The sequence below is a fragment of the Patagioenas fasciata genome, chromosome 1 (assembly GCF_037038585.1).
Source record: "Patagioenas fasciata isolate bPatFas1 chromosome 1, bPatFas1.hap1, whole genome shotgun sequence".
NCBI classification, from domain to species: Eukaryota; Metazoa; Chordata; class Aves; order Columbiformes; family Columbidae; genus Patagioenas; species Patagioenas fasciata.
In genome coordinates this window covers 77,413,793-77,421,671 of record NC_092520.1, presented here as the reverse complement: position 1 = coordinate 77,421,671, position 7,879 = coordinate 77,413,793, and positions in this window count along the sequence as shown.

The window sequence follows — 7,879 nt, the reverse complement described above, 5'->3', positions numbered from 1 at the left end:
AGCATGAAACACCTTTGGTTCTTCTCTTTGATTTTCTCAGTTCCTGAATACCTTTGATGTATACCTTTGAATATATTTTTCTTGCCTACCTGGCTGTGTTAACTTCTCTTTCAGGCACATCATTTCCATCATAAGAAATACATAGTTTTGCTTGTTCAGCTGGAAACTCCAGCTTTTTCCAAAGTTGCTCCAAGCCATTAGTCTTCTGTTCTTCCCTATATCAAAATACCACCTCTGCAGATGCAAGTATCTTTATACCACCAGCTTTCCTACTCTTTCTGGGAGTGAAGAATAAGATGTGAAACACAGACTGAATGCCAGTCAAAGGAAGCGATGTTTCCCAGAAAGAATATTGAACACGTGCCAACATGCACTCTGTTTTTCTAAAGCCTTGTTCTGGAAGCCTGCTGATACATCACATTCAGGTGATATATTTGGGGATCACAAAAAATGTCTCTGATGGCCTGCAGTGAAAAATATTTCCTTTAGTTTGTTCATTTCACATCAGGAACTAAAGGAAGAGTTTTATCCATTTCACCTATGACAGCAAATATGTCTACCTGGACTCTTCTCCTTGCTCAGTGACTCCTGAAGCTGTAAGTCTACCTGGTTACACCTTTGGCCATTGGTGAAATGCAAAAAGAAATGTTTCTGTGCGTATCTTTCAGCTATATTCCCATGATCCATGTTCTCTCTTGTGGTACCCAGTGCCAAGGCTGCCCCACATGGTTAAGAAAATTCCGAGGAAAAATGCATTTCAGGACTGCACACTTCTGTGCTCCGTGGGGATGGGCCATGCACAGTGGTCATGCGTGCCAAGGATGGGTAGACAATCTGGCTGTTAAATGCTGACAAAATTCTACTGGGCAAGTGCAAATGAGATTTCCTCTCATTTTCTTTGGAGGCTCACAATCTGGACAAACTGGGACAGTTTTTCAGGAGATGACAGAAGTCGTATCACCCACAGTGGAGGCCCTTTTAAGCCAAATTTCTAGTCTCTGCTTCACAGAAGCTTTAGATCTTCTTAAAGAAAGGCACTGCCAGTCAGTTTTAAACTATGGATACATCTGTTTCTTTTTCTCTAACCTTGCTCTGACAAACTACATTTGAACTGTGTCAGATTAAACTCAGCTCCCTCAGTTGAAACCACCAGAGACATCCACCACAGCAGATCTCAGCCTCAAGGGTTACATTTGACTAGGTCGTAAGACACTGGGGACAGATTCTTATAATGCAACCAGCCTTGTACAAAGCACTGTCTAAAACAGTGTTTTCTTGTTTTCTAAAATAACTGTTGCAGAAAGCAAACAGAGGAGCTGAAAGCAACCACCTATTGAGCTGTACCTACCTGCCATGCTAAGGGCCCTATTTCTGCCACGTTTATGTTTCTGTCTTTTCAGTAAACCAGCTACTACTGCGATCCCTTCTCCTTTCAACCTCTGCATACACCCATCAGCAAGTTAATCCCTAGGAATCATCTCTTGTGGTTGCTTGATGGATGAACCCAGCAGAGGCACGTCCTGCTAATATATCAATAGTGCACAGTTAGGCCAGGCTTAAGGGGTCTGCTTTTGAATAATGGACAAGAGAGCAGCCATAGTGTGCCCCCTACATATGAGATGGATCCCCTGTGAGAAGAGGTGTAGAGAGGAGGGGGGATGTGCTGCTCATGTAAATTTTCTACATTAGATTAGCCCTGGGCATTGATGCACAGAAGCAGGTTGCTCCTGATTGCTAGGATTCAAAAAGAAAGGGACACAAAAGAGCAGTGCTGGCCGGCCCTACAATCCCCACACCTTGTTTGATTCTGCCCTGAAGAAGAATAACTGATGTCCACTGGAACTGAACAACTCCTGTCTGAAAGGAGCATGTACCTGCCTCGCTTGGAGCAGGAGATGCCAACCAAGGGAGGATTTCATCCACAAGTAAACAGCTCCACCTGTGCGACTGAAACGAGATGTGAGACACCTAGAAAGATTTCTGAAGCTTATACAAGCGTAACCACCGCTTGTACTCATTGTTTTTTAAATGTATTTATCAGCATTTCTATTAGTGTGAACAAGTCAGCTTCATCTTGTTCACTGCTTTTGACCTCTTTTATTTTCTCTGGATCACTCTCTTTGAGTCAGCAAGAGTCAGGCACCCCAAAGTTAGGCACTCACCCACGTTAATGAACTTGCTGGATTGGCAGCGGATGGTGGACACATTTGGTGGGATCTGCTTTGCGCCACTTCTGAAAATTAGGCAGAGACACTCACACAGCACTAGAAATACCACTTGAAATGGCTGTTTATGAAAATCTTGGCCAGGACCAGACCTTGCGTTTTGCAAAACTGTCTCTTCTCCTCTCCAAAACTGATTCTATTACTTTACTGTGTTTATTGCAACCTGAATGCAATCAGTCCTCGTGGTGAATATACCTTTATGAGTCCTACACTGATTATTCATGTGCTACGTGCTCAATGGAAAAGAATCAGCGAATGTCCTTTCTTCACTCCCCAAAGATTCTCCTGCCTCCCTTTCTACTGTTACATTTCTGGAAGCTCTTTTCCTCCTTTTTATTTTAGTCCTGGGTGTCCCTTGAGCTCCATGATTGCATTTAAAACAGACACAATGACATTATGAAGCATTAAACTAATGGCATTTGAGACCATTTTTCTCCCATAAACCATTAAGACACCCCTGGAATGGCTGGCAGAGAGCTGAGCACCAGCGCTGCCATCCAGGGCTGCATCCCTCTCGGTACCCACTTTGGGATTCGAGGTGCCATCTCTCGTGCTGCTCTCTCTGTAACAGTCCCCAAGAAAGCTGTTTTGATCTTCAGATGAGTTGTTTGGCATGACCATAATGACAAATATGTGAATGGGGGGCTAACTATGAATTGCAAAGTACCTATCAAATCCCCAAGGTGGAGAGGAATATATCTTCCTTCACACCCTTTTGATGTATAGTTAATTACACGAATCTGGAACTGTTACCATGTGCAAACACAGTGAAAATTGACTTTCTAAGCCATCCCTTACCCCTTTGCATGTGTTGTTCGCTCTAGCCCAATACCATGCCCTGTCTGTACACACGCAAATATATAATCAGTGCTGATTTAGACTCTTTTTTGACAATCCAGCTTTATAAAATGTTAGAGGGATAGAACGGAATGTAGCGTCCTTCAGGTCTGATGCAGCTTTTTTAAAAAGAAGAAAAAAATTATTTTATATTGGTTGTTCTTTCTCTTGCCTGAATAAAAGCTTTAGCACAGCTTGAAAGGGTTGCATGTGCTGAAATGTAGCCCAAGGATATGTGTTATTATCCATCCCCTCTTGACCAGCAGGGTCTCGGCTTTCTCTCCCTTTCAGCCTTTTGTTTGAACAGATGGGATTGGGGAATGAAGGGAAAGAAAGGCAGTCTGTTCTCATTAAGTCTCCCAGTACACAAACACAAACCTGAGCACAGGGGACCTACAGAACAGGACTGCTTCCACTCCGTACACATCCACTGAGACCATATGTACCCGCACACAAAGGCAGACAGAAGACTCACATCAAGCCAGCTACTAGGGATTTACCAAGGATGACTCCTCACCAACTAATTAAAAAAAAAATTTTTTTCAAAAGCCCTCATAGGTCATTTCCTTTTTATTCAGCTGTGCAATTTAAAAAATAACCTTCAACCAATGTGGCTGTTTCAAAAGAATTATTGTCATCAGATCAGCCTAAAACCTGAGCTGGGAGCATTTGTTGTGTCTTGGTCTGACATGACCTATCTGAAGAGGCTTCAGGCTGAACTTACCAGACTGGGGACACGGTTCATCCAGCCTGGCTTCCTGGCAAGGGTGAAGACTGCTTCTTCTAGAAAAGGTGCTCAGAAACCTGCTATCAGCCATGATGGACTACCTGTCCTTTGAGAACATCTCCTCACAAACTCCACAGCCAGGGTACACTGTGACTCTTCAAAACTGGGTCCTTCTGTTTCCATCGTGGTTCTTGCATATTTTTCCATATTTATGAACAGAGTTCTTGGGAGTGCCATTTAAAGAAATAATTGATGTTTTTTTTGAATCATGCCTGGTTGTTGGGCTCAGTGATCTCCTGCAGCAGCAAATACTTTCCAAATACCATGTGGGGAAACACCTCCTTCCAGCAAAGCTTGATTTCTCACTTTGGTGAAGAACAAACAACTCCAAGCTCCGCAGCCTGGTGGCTCACCATCTCACAGCAGCTGAGCAGAAGTGACTGCCTGCAGCCTGTGAGAAATCCAAAGCCACCTGAACCAGCTTGGCTTGCAAAGACAGGGAAGTGAGGTGGGTCACTCAGCACCTCACAGCACACCACACATCCATCACGGGTGCATGGCACACACAGATGGCTACCATGGTGTGGCTGGCACATGGCAGCTCATTAAGCCACCATACTGCAGCTGTACATTGGGTTCAGACCATGCTTGGAGCCATAGCAGAGAGGGTTTCTGTCTGAGCATGCCAAGCTGCTCCAGATACAGAGCTCCTCCTGCTCCCCTTCCTGGATGGTGACCTTCACCACAGCACAGAAAGGGGTTTTGGGGCAACTCAGGTCTTGCCACTTCCTCCTTCCTCTCCAGGCCAGCTCTGGCTCTGTTTGTGCTCACCTGCCCACCCCAGCTCTGACAGGGTCAGGCCTGAAGGGAAGACATGGCAGACATCTGCAGCTGCCTAACAAAGAACCCCCAGTTCAGAAGCGCAACAGGCACTTGGTGGCTCTGAAACAAACACCGGTGAAGACGAGTAGAGTCAGGAATTAATTCCTCAAATAGGATCCTTGGTTAAACCCCCCAACTGATCTTTCTATTTGATCATATTTTCCCAGGAACTTCCCTATACCCTAACTAACATCATATCTTTATTTAGTTTATGGGTGACAAGGTGAGTGAAGCATGAGAGTGGTTCTCCTGCAGCTGCAGTAGGATGCTGTGAGCTGGAGACATGGCAGGGTCTTTCATCAAGTGTACAAGGAAATACTCGGGTATTGAGTCCAGCATCAGGTAGATCTATATTTCATTACAGCCTCAGGCATTTGACATGTAGTGTCAAGAAAAGAGAGCTGTCATTTTTTTCCTCAGGTATTGCAAGTGTAGGGAACGCACACCAGAAAATGAAGTGGTTCTCCCCACAGGGCTGTTTGCAGAAAGATCATAGGGGGCCAAGGTGGAGAAGCTTTAGTGGCTCTGCTCGCAAGCTTTCATGGGCTCTTTGGGCATGTGGAGGTAGGTTTCCATAGCCACACATCTCCTTTGAACACCGTTGCATCAACACATGCGTTTTAGGCTATTACCAGCAGATGAGAGGCTGGCAAGACAACCTGTGTCAACATTTTTCCATGCACTGTTGTCCAGTTTCCACAAATAAGAACAGTAGGGGCAGAATCCAAATGCCTCCCCCCTGCTACCTATCCATGGACTGGCACAGAGTGAGCGAAAGGCTCACAGGTGGCTCTGTGGGTAGTGGGTCCAGGTTGCACATGAGCTATACCATGAACGTGGAGGCCACCATGCTAGCTCCATGGCAAGCCACCTCAGGTTCAACTGCTCTGATTAGCTGAAGCACAGGTTGTGTCCTGAAGCAGCACAGTCACTTCAGCGTGGAGCAGAGGACAGCTAATCAACTTTGATGGGCCCAAACCAGCAGTAAGCAGGTGCAGCCCAGCCCTCCTGGGATCAGCATTAGTGAAGGCAATGCAAGTAGCATGGCGAAAGGAGCCAGGGCCAGGACACATGACTTGGTACAAAATCATGTTCAGGAGAAATCCTGTCTCTATAGCACATTTCCCAGCGCTTCCAGCCCAGGACTGGGGCAGCAGCACTCCAGTACTGGGGGCTGAGTGGTGGCCATACCAAGACCTGCAGCAGCCCAGAATGCAGTGCAGAAGCCCATGGGAGAGCTACCCAAGCCAGGTCCACACAGCTAGCCAAGAGGTAGAGCTGGCTCAGCCTTGAGCTCCATACAGGGCCTTACAGTGTCCCTGTACGGGAGACATACCGTGAGGGGTTCCCATGACCCTTACCCCATGTCTCAGAGGAAGGAGAGGTCAGTGTGCCTCGCCAGCACCTGCAGTTAGCTACATTCCCATTAAGTTCTGCCCATACCTCACAAGCGATGAACGTCAGCTTTAATTGCACAGCACTTCAGACAGACAAGGGTTAGCAGAAGAGAGCAAATCACCAACCACCATTTTCAGTAGTCTGTAAGAACAACATTCTTATCTCTAGGCTGATGCTTTGCCCATTAGCACACCTGCATGGCATCAGAAAGAGAAAATAGATCCTGCTCTTAAAAACTCAGTCAGCCAAATGAGGAACAGAGGTACCCAAGCTTTTCAAAGTAAAACACTTGATGTTTGAGCTCAGTAAACACGATATGGCTCAGTAACTTTCACTCTTTCCAGCAAGAAAAGGCAATGCTTCCAGCCAGAGCATTACAACCTTTTTACAAGGGAAGAACATTTTAAAACCTGAGCAATCCAGAAATTCAAAACTTAAGTTTTTCAAGTCTAGAGATATTGAGGTTCCTTAGTTTTCATCTGTCTTCTTGGCAGTTCTACCCATTCAACATTTGCTTTCACCCCATACCAGAAAAGCAGCCTGGAATTTGAAGTTTCTCATCTGACAAAAGATCTTTGCAAATAAATTAGTTTTGGATCAATAAAAATATTTTGCTTCACCTTAAAAAAAAAAAAAAAAACAAACCTAAATGACAAGCTGCTTGAAAATGAAATATTGGAAAAAGCATTTCAATAACTTGGAGATATTCCACCTTCAAGTTACCTATGGGTGAGAAAGTGCCTGTGTATAGTTGAAAGGAGCTCACAGTGCAGGTGCAAAGACAGCAAAGAGCTTGGGCTGTGTGAGTGGTACGTCCTCAGTTATGCTGTGTCACAGGAAGATTGATCAAACTCCTTTCTGTGGGTTTCTCCAAGATGTCCCAAAGCTATAAAGTTAAACCTGAAAAGTACAAAGCTGTTCTACTCCTAGTATCTGTATCTTTTACCTATGGAGCTGCTACTAGCCAAGCCTGGAGAAGGGATACTGAAGGACAGCTCTTTTGTCCAATGAAGTTGTCACAAAATTACATATGATATTTTGTCATGTAGAAGAGACTCTCTTTCAGACCATCTGTGCCTCAGAGCACAGGGTAGCACTGTGGTACCTGAGCCCACAGTGCCATGCAGGAGATCATCCTGGGTCAGGCTGTGTCTTGGTGCTGCCAACTAATCCCTGCTTGAGCTCCATCCTTTGACACTTGCTTTGTTTGGCAGCTGTCAGCAGCTGGATGTGCCCTGCTGTATCCCAGCTCTCACATAATTTCAGATACCTGGAACAGAAAATGGGCACTCAGGGTGCTGCCACCAGTGGGGCTCAGGAAGTCAAATCCCAAATGCCAGCTAGCATAGAATCATGGAGTAGTTTGAGTTAGATGAGACCTTCAAAGGCAATCTAGTCCAACCCCCTGCAATGAGCAGGGACATCTACTAGATCAGGTTGCTCAGAGCCCCACCCAGCTTGGCCTTGAATGTTTCCAGGGATGGGGCATCTACCACCTCTCTGTGCAACCTGTGTCAGTGTTTCACCACCCTTGCTGTAAAAAATTTCTTCCTTATATCTGGTCTGAGATATCTATATAGTTTGTGTAGGGCCCACCAATGTCACCAGGAGCAGTCCTGGTGGTGCCTGTATGATCCGTCTGTGCAGATGCACTTGTCTAGACCCAGCTGAAAAGAACCAAGGGGTTACAAGTGGAAGACAAGCAGAGTGTCCTCGTTGCAAACAATGCCACCCCCATTCTGGACTATATTAGATGATCAAGACAAACTCTCCAAAGATGATAAAGTCAAACTCTCATACATCCCTGTCA